The sequence below is a fragment of the Heterocephalus glaber genome, unplaced genomic scaffold, assembly GCF_053883595.1.
Source record: "Heterocephalus glaber isolate CG9 unplaced genomic scaffold, H.glaber_assembly_v1.0 deba00001452, whole genome shotgun sequence".
Taxonomy (NCBI): Eukaryota; Metazoa; Chordata; class Mammalia; order Rodentia; family Bathyergidae; genus Heterocephalus; species Heterocephalus glaber.
In genome coordinates this window covers 8,354,134-8,367,807 of record NW_028258302.1, presented here as the reverse complement: position 1 = coordinate 8,367,807, position 13,674 = coordinate 8,354,134, and the positions used below count along the sequence as shown (strand labels likewise).

Genomic DNA, 13,674 nt, shown 5'->3' with positions numbered 1-13,674 from the left:
TCACGAATTCTAGCCACCTTTCTGTCCCCAACTCCCAGATGCATCTCCTCAACTCTAAATCCACTGGCTCCACCTGGTCTCCCTCTTCCTTATCATAGCCTGGAGACTCTATAGGAGCTTCCTGGAGAAACTGAGGCTTGCTTCTCCTCATTTATTTTTCATCTCTCTGTGATCATTATCTTTTGTTGCCTCATGCCCAGTCCCTTGAAGGCCATTATTTCATATATTTTGCTTGGGCTTTTAGTTTGTCTGTGTGTTTGTTTGTTTTAGTCCGGAGGGTAAAAGTGGTTTTTGTCAATCCTTCTGGGCAGAATTGGAAGTCCTTTTGCATTCTGACATTTGGAATCGATTCTTTCAATGTATGCTAGAGCTTGCTCCATCTTCAATAGCTGGTACTAAACAGAGCAGGACCAACATATGTAGAAAGCCCTTTCTTCAGGAATGAGAAAAAGGTAGATGACATTCTTCCCCTATACAAATGGCCCCAAACTACCATATGATTTCAGTTAGTTGATCTTTCCAGTTTTGTGTCCTCTCCAACTGGCTCTGTGCTCCTTTTTGGGGGGGGGGGGCTTCTAAGATCCTGCTACTGTACTAGGGCTTGTGGATAAAAAGATGAGTAGAACCCGAGTCTTTGAAAAAAAATCGTATTTTCATACACATATTCATAAAACAAATTTGATATGCTTGATAAAAACTATATAAAAACATCATGAGAATTGTGAGGAGCAATCAATTGATTCAAAGTGCTGGAAGAGAGTTGGGGGTTAATAAGAATTTGGAGAATGCTATGCAGAAATGGTGACACTTGAAGCAAACCTTTAAGAGCAGAGGAGTTACCTTGACAGGTAAGCAAAGCTCCTGGCAGAGCGAGCAGCTTCTTATAAGCATACATGGCACAATGAACCAAAGCAACCCTTTTTCGACTTTGCTGCTTCTCATATGTTGTGGGCTAACCCACCAATTAGCAAGCTTACTAAAACTCCCTTAAATTATTTTTAAGCAGCCCTGTGAGCATGATTTTTTTTTTGTATTAAATTCTTTTATTGGTACATTGTAGGTATACAACACAATTACATTTCTCATTGGGAATTGTACCTTTATATAATGCATCTTGGTTCTTATATTTTCCCCATTCCTAGCCCTCCCTTCACGCCCTCCACCCTTCCCTATTTACAAAGACTTTATTTCCATTTTTTCCATTTCTCATCATTTTTTCCTTTCCCTTCTTTCCTTTCCCCTGCCCCTCACACTACCCCTACCCCTTTGGACCTTTTCTTCCTATTTTGCATTATCGATTATTCATTCTAATCATTGGTACATTTTAGGTATACAATATAATGACATTCATCATTGGAAATTTGCACCTTTACATAGTCTCTCTTGGTTCTTATTTTTCACCCTTGCCCAGCCCTCCCTTCAACCCTTCCAGTCCTCCCTATTTACAAAGATTTTGTTCCTATTTTTCCATTTTCTCATATTAATCCCATTCCCTTCTATCCTTTCCCCAGCCCTTCCACTTCCTTCCCCTTAGCCCAAATGCCCATCAACTGGAGACTGGATAAAGAAAATGTGGTTTTTTTATAAAATGGAGTACTACTCAGCCATAAAAAATGAGAAATTAGAGACATTTATAGCTAAGTGGATGCACATTGAGGCGATACTCTTAAGTGAAATAAATAGGACACAGATGTGTAAATACCGAATAGTTTCTCTGGTGTGAGAAACTGAAAGTGTAAATAAGGACTAAATGTATAATAGGTAATGTGAAATAGGAAGAAAAGAGAGCATGATTTTTTTGAGCATGGGCTTTTTTGTTTTGTTTTGTTTTTTGAGAGCATGTTTTTTTGGCTTTCCTATTGAAAGAAAAATAAATGCAAGAGTTTCAATGTATGACCTAGTAAAACCTATTTTGGAATTAAATGATCGTTTCCTTGGATCTTAGTATACAGATGGTTCCTGACTTTCAATGAGTCGACTTTACAATTTTTCAGCTTTAAGATCTGCAAAAATGGCCCAGGATTTAGCTCAGTGGTTCCGGCGCCTGCCGGGCAAGCGCAAGGTCCCGAGTTCGATCCCTGGTACCAAAAAAAAAAAAAATCTGCTAAAATGACACGCACTCAGTGCTTCACATTTTGAATTTTTATCTTTTCCCAGGCTAATGATGCTGTGGTATGATGATTGTCTCTCTCACAATGCTGGACAGCAAGCAGTGAGTCAAACCCCCCAGTAAGTCACAAGACTGAAGGGAAACAACAGACTGCAGTGTGCTGTGCCGCTTACTATGACTGTCCATAGGTGAGTTGTATTAATGCAGTTTCAACTTAGAATGCTTTCAATTTACAATGGGTTTACTGGGATGCAACCCTATCAGAAACCACATAAAAAAGATACTACTTGAGTTCATTATCTCAAAAAAAGGAAAGAAAGAAAACAAATCATACCTTTAGGCCATATTTTAAATATATTCTACATATTTGGTTTTTGGTTTTATTTTTTGTTTTTTGTTTTTGTTTTTGGTACCAGGGATTGAACTCGGGACCTCGAGCTTGTGAAGCAGGCATGTATTCTACATATTTAAAGAATATATGCTCCATTACAACTTTTGCACTTGGGGATTTTTTTTTTTTTTTTAGTGTTTTGAGACAGTCTCACTATGTGATTCAGGCTGGTCTTGCACACATTATGTAGCCAGGCTAGAACTCAAGGCAATTCTCCTCCCTCCGCCTCCCAAATGCTTGGATTATAGGCATATGCCACCATACCCAGTTTAAATTCTGTATTTTAAACCACCACTATAAATGAGATAGCAGTGCACATTAATGTCAACTAATATAAGTTCAAAAGGATGAATTAAATTCTAAAGGCTTCTAGATGTGTACAGAAGCTGTAGGAAAAATTCCCAACAGTTAACTCTGACGAACTCTAGGACATCCTGCTTAGCTTTTTTCTCTGCTTCTCCACTTTGCTACTGTAAGAATTTGAGTGATTTACTTAATTTTCCACGTTTCTGTTTCTCTATCCATAAAATAAAGATAAGAAGCAACCTCATAGTACTGTTAGGAAAATTAAATAGATTAAGCCACAGAAAGCACTTACTAAGCACATTATAAGAACTTACTAAGTGGTAGTTATTTTTATCACAACCTATGTATTGCCATTGTCTTTCCACAAGCTTGTTGAGTTAAATTTTCTTTTTTTTTTTTTGGTACTAGGGATCGGACTCGGGACCTTGCACTTTCGAGGCAGGCGCCGGAACCACTGAACTAAATCCCTGGCCCTGAGTTAAATTTTTTTAGCAAAGAGATACTTCAGAAGAAAATAAATTTTTTTTGTCTTCCTTCTCTGATTGCTTTAAGAGCTTTAGTTATCAAACCTGGCAAGGCGAGTCATCAGCATTTCAAGTAGACATCCATATCCTATCCTTGTAGATCATGAGTCAGTCCATCTGGGGCAAAGGTCATGGCACTACTTTTAAAAGCTCCCTGGGTGATTCTGATGCAGTCAACATTGGGAATCACTGTGTGAGAGAACAACTTTCAAACCAGTTGTATCCTTTCAGGTCTATTCGGTTTGTCTGAACCTGAGCTGTAGCAACTTGATGGTTGGCACCCGGTTTCTCCTGTGGGTCTCAGGACCCTCATAACCACAGGAAAGGCTTGGGCTAGGTGACTTCTGTGTTCCTCTCACATTTTGTGGTTCAGTACACACTTAGAACATCTAATAAAGAAACCAGGCTCAAGTAATGTCTTCAAACAAAACGTAGTAAGGAAAAAATTTTAAAAAGAGGATAAAGAAGTATGAAATGAGAATGAAGAGAAAAGAGGAGAGGGCTAGCCAAACTGGCTAATTTTGAGGGGGAGGTTCCTTTTTTAAAATAGGGCCTCACTATGTAGTCCAGGCTGGACTCCAACCCACAGCAACCCTCCTGCTTCAGCTTCTCGAGAGCTGAGATTACAGGCAGGTGCCACTATGACCAGTTTTTAAATATTCCATTTTAATGCTAACTTTAATATATAAAAGCCCTTGCCTCACAAGCACAAGGACCCGAGTTCGATCCCCATCCTCGGTACCAAAAACAAAACAAAAAAAACAAACAAAAAGAGTAGGGGATATAGCTCAATGTGAAGGCCTAAGGTTAAGTCTCTAGTAGCAGACGAAAAAAAAAAGAAAGAAAGAAGAGAAAGGAAAAACATTGCTTTGGACAATCTAGTTCCTTTCTTTTTTTTTTCCCATGAATAAATTTTTTTTTTGGTACGGGGATTGAACTCAGGACTTTAAACTTGCAAGGCAGGTGCCAGAATCACTGAGCTAAATTCCTGGCCCCAAATAAGAAATTTTTTTTAAATGGAAACTCTTTGATCTAAAGAAGTAAAACAAAAATAAAAGCAAGCAAAACTCTAAAAGAGATTAGGGTAAATGTTATGGCTTATATCTAGATGTTCCCACAAAGCTTCCTAGGTGGGGCTTTGAGGAGGGACTTGATCATGGGTGTGTGACATTGGATCATAGGCGTGTGATACTAGATTAGTCCATTAGTTGATTTAACATGGTTCTAGGTGTGGATGATGGACTCACTGAAGAGAGAAGATCCACCTAGGTGTGGGTGTCATCAACAAATAGGCTTGTAGCCTGTATGGAATTAAAAGGAAAAGCAGCTGGGTATAGTGGCACACACCTGTAATCCTAGCACTCCAGAGGCTGATGGAGGTGGATTGCCATAACTTTGAGGCCAGCCTGGGCTACAAAGTGAGTTCAAGGCCAGCCTGAACTATGGGGGGGGGGGGGGAGCAGAAGGAAGAGTGCTGTTTCCTGCCTGTCATACCATGAACTATTTCTCCTCTGCCATGCCACCTTGTCTTGGAGCCAGCCGACTATGGAATAAAACCTCTACAAACTGGAAAAAAAATATATATGTGTGTGTGTGTGTGTGTGTGTGTGTGTGTGTGTGTGTGTGTGTATAAAAGGCCTTATATACCCAAAAGAAAAATTCTTGATAGATTTATCTGGGGATAAAATAAGAAAATCAATTATTTTCTTATTCTAAATCAAGCACATTGGCCTGGAATGTGATTGAGTACTTGTCTAACATGTGTGAGGCCATGTGTTTAATTCCCAGCACACTCTATTTAAAATAAATAAATAAATCAAGAGCATTTAAAACCTCTTTCCGTTTACTGACCTCTGACTGCACACAGTGTTTTTTAAATTTCTTTTTTTTGGTACTGGGAATCAAACTCAGGACCTTGCACTTTCGATGTAGGCAGTGGCACCACTGAGCTAAATCCTTGGCCTTAGAATTTCTAGTATCTGAGGATACTGGATATCCAGAATACACAGATATTCAAACATTTCAGGGTAGAAAAGATTCTCTACAAATTAAATGTGTGACTGTAGTAGTGAAGACATGGTCCCTTTCCACATCAGTGTCCTTAGTGAGAGGAGGCAGCAAGAACAATCTCTAAAATAATAATATCCAGGGATAGTAGAAGAATCAAGATATATGCCTGTGACTCACACTCTTTCTGTTGTATCTTCGCATTTCTGATCTAGAGACCAATGGATAACTGAAAAGATAAATGAAAGTGATATCACCTTGGCCTAAATATCTAGTTTTTATGTACATGTATAAAGTTCTTTCTTCAAAAGAAATAACTTGGGCCAAGGAATTAGCTCAATGGTGCTGCCACCTGCCTCGAAAACACAAGGTCCCAAGTTCCATCCTGGGTACCAAAAAAAAAAAAGAAAAATAACTTGCATGTAGTGTTACAAGAGTAGCTTTACCTTTCTTGAAGCCTCAAAAATGTCTTGGCCATAAGGGCTGGGGATTTAGCTCAGTGGTTTCGCCACCTGCTGCGCAAGCATTCCCCAGTACCAAAAAAAAAATTTCTTGGCCATTGTTAAATAATGAATGATGTTTAAATAGTAATTGTCGGGCCAGGGATATAGCCCAGTGGCCCAGTGCCTGCCTGGCAAGTTCGAGGCCCTGAGTTTGATTCCTAGTTCCAAAAAAGGAAAATAATTAAATAAATAAATAATAGTTGTCTACAAGAATAATGTTTAATAGAATAATTCTACACTATTGCTTTTAGTGCTTGCTTCAGCAGCACATATACTACACTACTGCTTTTATAGAAAATTTCAACTGAAAGAGGTAGAAAAATTTCAGGTGTTCCTTAAGGCAAATAGCTAGTTGTGGGCTGGGGATTTAGCTCAGTGGCTCTGCCACCTGCTGTGCAAGCGCAAGGTCCAGAGTTCGATCCCCGGTACCAAAAAAAAAAAAAGCTAGTTGTATTATTTAGCTTAGAAGAGAACCAAAACTCTTAGTACTTTAGAATCTACAAACCCCTCAAAAAATCTTTTTGAGGAAATTTCATAAAGCACAAGTAATATATTTGTTCTAAAGTGACATTTCCTCACAAACATAGAAATGTAGAAAACTAAAATATTCTAAGAAGTATATGCACAGTAATGGAGAAAAAGAACATAGACTTTAGAATTCTACTTTGAAAGCACAAGGTTCCGAGTTTGATCCCTGGTACCAAAAAAAAAAAATTCTATTTTGAGGGCCAGGGGTTTAGCTCAGTGATTCCGATGCCTGCCTCACAAGCAGGCAGAGTATTTCTTTTTGGTAGAACTTGGTGAACTACTAGATGAAATTTGCTCAAGAGTCCACAGTGTAGAAGAGCTGAAAATACTGAAAACTACAATCCTCTGAAAAGCAGTTTACTCCTGATGATTTTATAACCTGAACCAGAAACCACCATAGCTATTGTTGGTGTTATAAACAAACCAAACCAAGTTTTATTCAAAAGGAAGGAAACCAGGTGTGGTGGCACATACCTATAATCCAGCACTTGGGAGGCTGAGGCAGGAGGATTGACTTGAATTCCAGGTCAGCCTGAATTACGTAGCAAGACCCTGTCTCAAAGAAAAAAAAGAAAAAGAAAACAGCTTAGACAGAATGTGACCATTAGCTAGCTATAAACTCTTTCATTCATAGAGTTTTTTCAGTGTTGAAAACCAGTGTTTGAGACATCACGAAATCCCTTAAAAATTAAAAAAGTAAGCTGGGTGTGGTGGTACATGCCTATAATCCCAGGACTGGGGAGGCTGAGGCAGGAGGATCACTTTGAGTGCAAAGCCAGCCTGGGCTACACAGTGAGTTCAGTGCCGGCCTGAGCTATATAACAATACCCTGTCTCAAAAAATACAACAAAAAAATTTAGAAGGAAAATTAGTACATCAATATAATGTACAGGCCGGGAATTTAGCTCAGTGGTTCAGCTGCCTGCCTTGAAAGCACAAGGTCCCAAGTTCCATCCCCAGTACCAAAAAAAAAAAACCAAAGAAAAATAATAATGATGATAATAATAATAATAATGTATTGCATTTCTTATATACATATATATATGTATATATTTCACATGTAGACATTTAAGGGCCAGGGATTTAGCTCAGTGGTTCCACCGCCTGCCTTGCAAGCGCAAGGACCCAAGTTCAATCCCCGGTACCAAAAAACAAACAAACACACATGTAGACATTTAAGCCAAATGCTAAATTATAGTCCCCTTTATTCAGTAAACCATGCACTGCATTCTAAACCAGAAATCCCTGCAGTGAGGTATCCATTCCCTGTGCTGGGCAAACATACAAATATCAGAATCAGTCATGGTGCCAGGGCCAGATTTCAGCCCTCAATACAATGACATGACAGCCACTAAAAGTGCCATTAAAAGCTGGACTTGACCTGCGAAATAAAACTTAATTTTCCATTCCTGCTTAATGACTAATAAGTAGGTACAAAAACTTCAAAAGCAAAAACCTACAAATCGATATAGCTTTCTGAGTTTCATTTAAAAACTATGAGGCCAGCGTGGGCAACATAGTGAGTTGAAGGCCATCCTGAACCTCATAGCAAGACCTTATCTCAAAAATAAAAATTAAAAAATATACATTAACTCAATAATTTAAGAAGTGTTTACAAATCCAAAGTGCTCTAAATATGCCTGGCCCATCATAGGCACAACATGTTTATGCTGTGCTGATTATTGAGGTCTCACTATGGCAAAACACTGTTACAGGCAGTGGGGAAACAGCAATAAATCAGACAGACAAAAGATTCCCTTCCTTGATGAGATGCTTCTCTTCTGGTGAGGGGAGATTCCTAATAAACAGAATAAATAAGTCAATTATATAAGGTATTAGAGTTTGATAGGGGCTGGGGATTTAGCTCAGTGGTTTCGCCGCCTGCCTTGCAAGCTCAAGGACCCAAGTTTGATCCCTGGTACCAAAAAAAAGAGAATACAAAAGATGCTTTGGAAAGAAAGCAGGGGAAGGAGTAGAGAGTACCATGTGACATAGTCATTCCACTCCTTGGTACCTATCCAAGAAAGCTGACAGCATATGTTCTCACAAAGACTTGTATCTGATGCTTACAGCAGGTTAAATACCCCAGCCAGGCATCGTAGTGCACTCCTGTAATCCCACCATTCTGGGAGGCTGAGGCAGGAGGATCACAAGTTTGAGTCCAGCTTGAGCAACTTACTGACTTAGACTTACTGAGACCCTGTCTCCAAATAACAGTTTTAAACAGGTCTGGGAATATAATTCGGGATGAAAGCCTTGGGTTCAATCCTGAAAAAAAAGGAAGAGGGAGAGGGGGAGAGGAAGAGAGAGAGAAAGGGAGAGAACCTAACCACGAAAAGAAATAAACCATTGATAGATATACTTAACAACTGATGAATCTCAAAATAATTTATGCAGAGTGAAAGAAACCAGACAAAAAAAAGAGTGTAACCAAATGATTGCACGGAGAAGTGCTAACCGACAGCGGTGAGGAACCAGACAGATGGGGCACAGGAGCAGCGGTCAGGGATTCTTAGGGGCACAAGGAGAGGTCTGGGGGTGATGGACATTTCATTATTTTGATTGGGGTAATGATGTCATGGGTGTACACGTATTAATACTTATCAAATTTATATTTTAAATATGTGCAGTTTATAGTGTTTATATTTATCAACTATACCTCAACACAGCTATTTTTTAAAAATGTTTATTGTGTTCTATGTAAAATGGAGATTTGTGTGACCATAATTTTTTCCAACTTGTCCTGTCCTTTGTTAAAACAAATCTGTTGGATTCGGCTTCCAGCTCAGATAGAGGACTGGTATCAAATTTTCCCTACTGGCCCCCCATTGCGACGCGGGACCCGGGAGACTGGGAGAGCATGAGGTGGAGCGAAGGGGCGGAGTGTGGAGACACCGCTGGAGAACCCGGTCCCTGTGTCCCTCCCTTCACCCACCCCGCAGGCAAAGGCACTATTTGTTCCTGCAAAGTACAAACCTTCCAAGACATACGTCCTTCTAGCTCCCCTCTAGCCAAAGGAGGGAGTGGGGCAGAGACACACACCCCCCCCCCGCCCCCGGAGTCATGATCTTTCATTCAAGACAGAATTTGGCGACCTTGTCTTCCTATTTCAAATCAAAGTCATTCTCTCTTTACGTAGCTGAGGATGAAGAGCCAGACAGAAATCCTATGCTTGAACATCAAGATGCAGCATCAAAACTTGAAATGCAAGTAAAGAAACGAAAAACTCCCAAAGAAGAAAGACATAGTTCTGAGGATGAAGAACCAGACAGAAATCATACACTCAAACATCAAGATGCAGCATCAAAACTTGGGTGCAAGTAAAGAAACAAAAAACTACCAAAGAAAAAAGATATAGTACTGAAGATGAGGAACCAGACAAAACTCGTATGCTTGAACATCAAGATGCAGCATCAAAATTTGAAATGCAAGTAAAGAAACAAAAGATTACCAAGGAAGAAAGTCAAAGTCATAGTACTCAGGATGAAGAACCAGACAAAAGTCCTGTGGTTGAAGGCCAAGATGCAGAATCAAAACGTGGAATGCAAGTAAAGAAACGAGAAACTTCCAAAGAAGAAAAACATAATATATCAGATGAAAATCTTAAATTTGTGCATCAAGATTCTGTGTCAAGGGCCGGGGATTTAGGTCAGTGGTTCCGATGCCTGCCTCAAAAGCACAAGGTCCCGAGTTCGATCCCTGGTACCAAAAAAAAAAAAAAAGATTCAATGTCAAAACCCCAAATGCAAATAGAGAAAGAAACAACTTCTGGAGAGAGAAGACGTACTACCCATAAAAAGGATGAATCCCCTGAAAATCTACTGCCTGAAGAGAAAGTTTTATTGTCTACAAGCCAGTCTCAAATTGAGAAACTGGAAGCTATGAGCAATGAGATTCTTAAGAGTCAGAATGTGGGGCCGGGGATTTAGCTCAGTGGTTGCGTGGCCTGCTGTGCAAGCGCAAGGACCCGAGTTTGATCCCTGATACCAAAATAAAAAGAGCCAATGAAGACACAATTGAAGAGTTATGCAGACACTGATACAGAGCGCCTGACAAATGTATTCAGAGGAGGTAAAATGTTTAGCGGAATGAAGACACAACCAAAGAGTCACCCTAATCTTGACATAGAACCCTTGACAGATGCTATTGCAAGAGGTATCATAAGGGGATCAGTCGAGCCACAATTCAAGAGTCAACCGGAGACTGACAAAGAACCCATGGCAGATACTGTTGTTTTGTTTTGTTTTGTTTTGCTTTTGGTACTGGGGATCGAACTCGGATCCTTCTGCTTGCAAGGCAGGTGGCAGAACCACTGAGCTAAATCCCCAGTCCAAACTGTTGATGAAAGTATTATAAAGGACCCAGTGAAGATACAAGTAAAGGGTTTTCCCGGTGTGAGTTTATTTAAAAACAAAGATATATCCATACAACATCAAGAAGGGACTAATACTAGGCAAGCCACGCCAAGTGAATTTCAAACAAAAGTGATCAATTTATCACCCTTTGCCAAAGAAGAGGAAAATGATGAAGACTCTTCATCCTATTTGACTGAACCTCCAAAAGCAATTAATAAAACATCTAGAAGAGCTTCAAAATCTTCTAAATTTATCTTATTTCCTTCACTGAATAAACTGCCATTGAGTAATTTTTAACATTTTTGTTTACAATGTGATTTTTAAATAAAGCTTTCATTACATAGAGAAAAAAAAACAAAAACAGAATTTGGCCCATGATCTAATAACAAAAAAACACAGCACTTTCCCTACTGCTGCAACTAGAAAACTGAAAAAGTAGTATATGAAACAACTGTTGTTCATACGTCATGTGTTTGGGCCACCATAACAAAATAGCAAAGACTGGGTGGCTTAAAAAACAGAAATTTGTTATTCAGTTCTGTAGGTTAGAAGGCCAAGACCAAGGAGTTGGCAGGCTTGATTTGCAGATGGCCACCTTCTTGCTGTGTCCTTATATGGTACACTCATCCATGGTGACTACTACTCTTCTCCTCTTCCTCCCCCTCTTCTTCCTCTTCCTCCTTCTTCTCCTCTTTGTCCCCTTCCCCCTCATTTTCCTTCTCTCCTCCTCCTTTTTCTTTTGAGACAGACTGTCACTATGTATCCCAGGCTGGCCTTTATCTGACAATGCAGCACCCAGTCTTGCCTTGAGCTAGTGGCAATCCTCCTGCCTCAGCCTCCCAAGTGCTAGGGGAGTTTGATGAGGCTGAAACAGCTAGAATTTGTGAAACAAAATACTAGAATGGAAGGGACTGAGCTGGGCATGGTGGCTCATGCTTATAATCCCAGCACTCTGGGAGGCTGAGGCAGGAGGATCGAAAGTTTGAGACCAGTTGGGCAACCCAGCAAATTAGTAAGACCCTGTCTCAAAAAGTGGGGGTGGGAGGGACATAGCTAGCTCAGTGTGAAGGCCCTGGGTTCAATCACACACACACACACACACACACACACACAAAAAAAAAGATGGAGGGAGCTAGACTGCACAGAAATAAATCTGCATTACAGGTCTTTTAAGTCCTTGGAAGAACATAAAACTGCATGTACCAAATGAGACTCCATAAGGCCAAATAATTGAAAAGGAACAACCAGGGAACTATGAAATAAACAATTTCAAGAGCTTATACAGTGTGTTAGACATTTCATTCTGACTGTTCAGAAAAGTAGATCCTTGTTAAATACTTGGGGAATCCAGTAGAGACTCTAGAATTAGTGCTAAAAAAGAGGCCACAGCTGACTTACTCTAAAATATCTAACTCCCAAAACAAAGCTAAATATCCTTAAAAAGAAAACACTGAGGGCCAGGGATTTAGCTGAGTGGTTTCGCTGCCTGCCTCGCAAGCGCAAGGACCCAAGTTTGATCCCCAGTACCCAAAAAATATACATATGGCCAGGGATTTAGCTCAGTGGTTTCACTGCCTGCTGTGCAAGCACAAGGACCCGAGTTCGATCCCCTGTACCAAAAAAAAAAAAAAAAAAGAAAGAAAAGAAAACACTGAGGCCACCCCAATAGCATGTGCCAGTAGTACCAACTACTGTGTACTTGGAAAACTGAGGCAGGAGACTGCTTGAGCCCAGAAGTTCAAGAATACCTGGGCAACATAGTTAGACCCTGTCTCAAAAAAAAAAAAAAAGCTGTTAGTCATAAGCCAGGTGTGGTGTGGTGGTGCACACCTGTGACCCCAGCACTCAGGAGGCTGAGGCAAGGGGACTGCCCCTAATTCAAGGCCAGCCTGGGCTACATAGTGAGACCTTGTCTCAAAAAACCAAAAAAACAAAACAAAAAAAGCTACTAGTCATGTAAAAAAAGATGAAAATGTGACCTGTATCAGGAAAAAAATAAAAGATCAGCTTAGAGAGGGGGAAAAAACCAGGATAATAGACATCACTGAACTAGCAGACAATAATGCTAAAAACAGCTGTTATGATCATGGACCTGTACATAAAGGAGAATATGAACATAATAGGAAAAAATATTAAAATGAAACTTCTACAGATAAAAATAGAGTACTTGAAAATTTTACTTACTGAGGATATAGGAGATTAGAACTACAGAAGAAAAGATAAATGAAAACACAGCAGATCATACTGTCATGCCTTCAAGTTCACTAAAGCCCTAAAGAAAACTAACAAGGAAAATAGAGCTCAAGTGACGTGTGGGACAATGTCAAGAAATCTAACTTATATATAATAGGAGTCTAATAAAAGAGCAGAACAAGGGCCGGGGATTTAGCTCAGTGGTTTCACTGCCTGCTGTGCAAGCACAAGGACCCGAGTTTGATCCCCGGTACAAAAAAAAAAAAAGAGCAGAACAATATTGATGATGTTACGGAAATCTCGGAAAGAAATACACAGAGACACAGAATTCGGATAAAATAATAAAATTTCTTCTTGCGAGCGGACGGACAGGCATGCCAGAAACCAGTCTGGTCAATATCCGTCCCCTTTGTTCAGCATTTCCCTTTTCATATCCTTTTTAGCCATTATCTCATCCCTAGTGGTCTTTGATATGTAAATACAATTCCAGTTCCTATTTACAAGTCACAGACACAAGATAGGCCATATACATTGTAAATTCACCCTGGCACGGTAACTTTGTTAGGTTAATGAAGTTACTGGTTAGAGTCAGATAATCTTCACCTTAAACAAGGAATTACAGGAAAAGCAAATCTTAAAAGAACATATTACTTATTTTGCTTCTGCAACTACCTTAATATTCAATCTATTAAGTTATCTAAAACTTTTCCGTAGCAATGAAACAATAAATCCATAGATTCAAGCATTTCAAAAAATA

The 13,674-nt window shown here is 39.7% G+C and overlaps 1 pseudogene; it reads left to right on the top strand.

The window, feature by feature from the left end:
• Window positions 1-8,544: 8,544 nt before the first annotated feature.
• LOC147827204 (uncharacterized) lies at window positions 8,545-10,775 on the top strand (annotated as a pseudogene).
• Window positions 10,776-13,674: the final 2,899 nt, after the last annotated feature.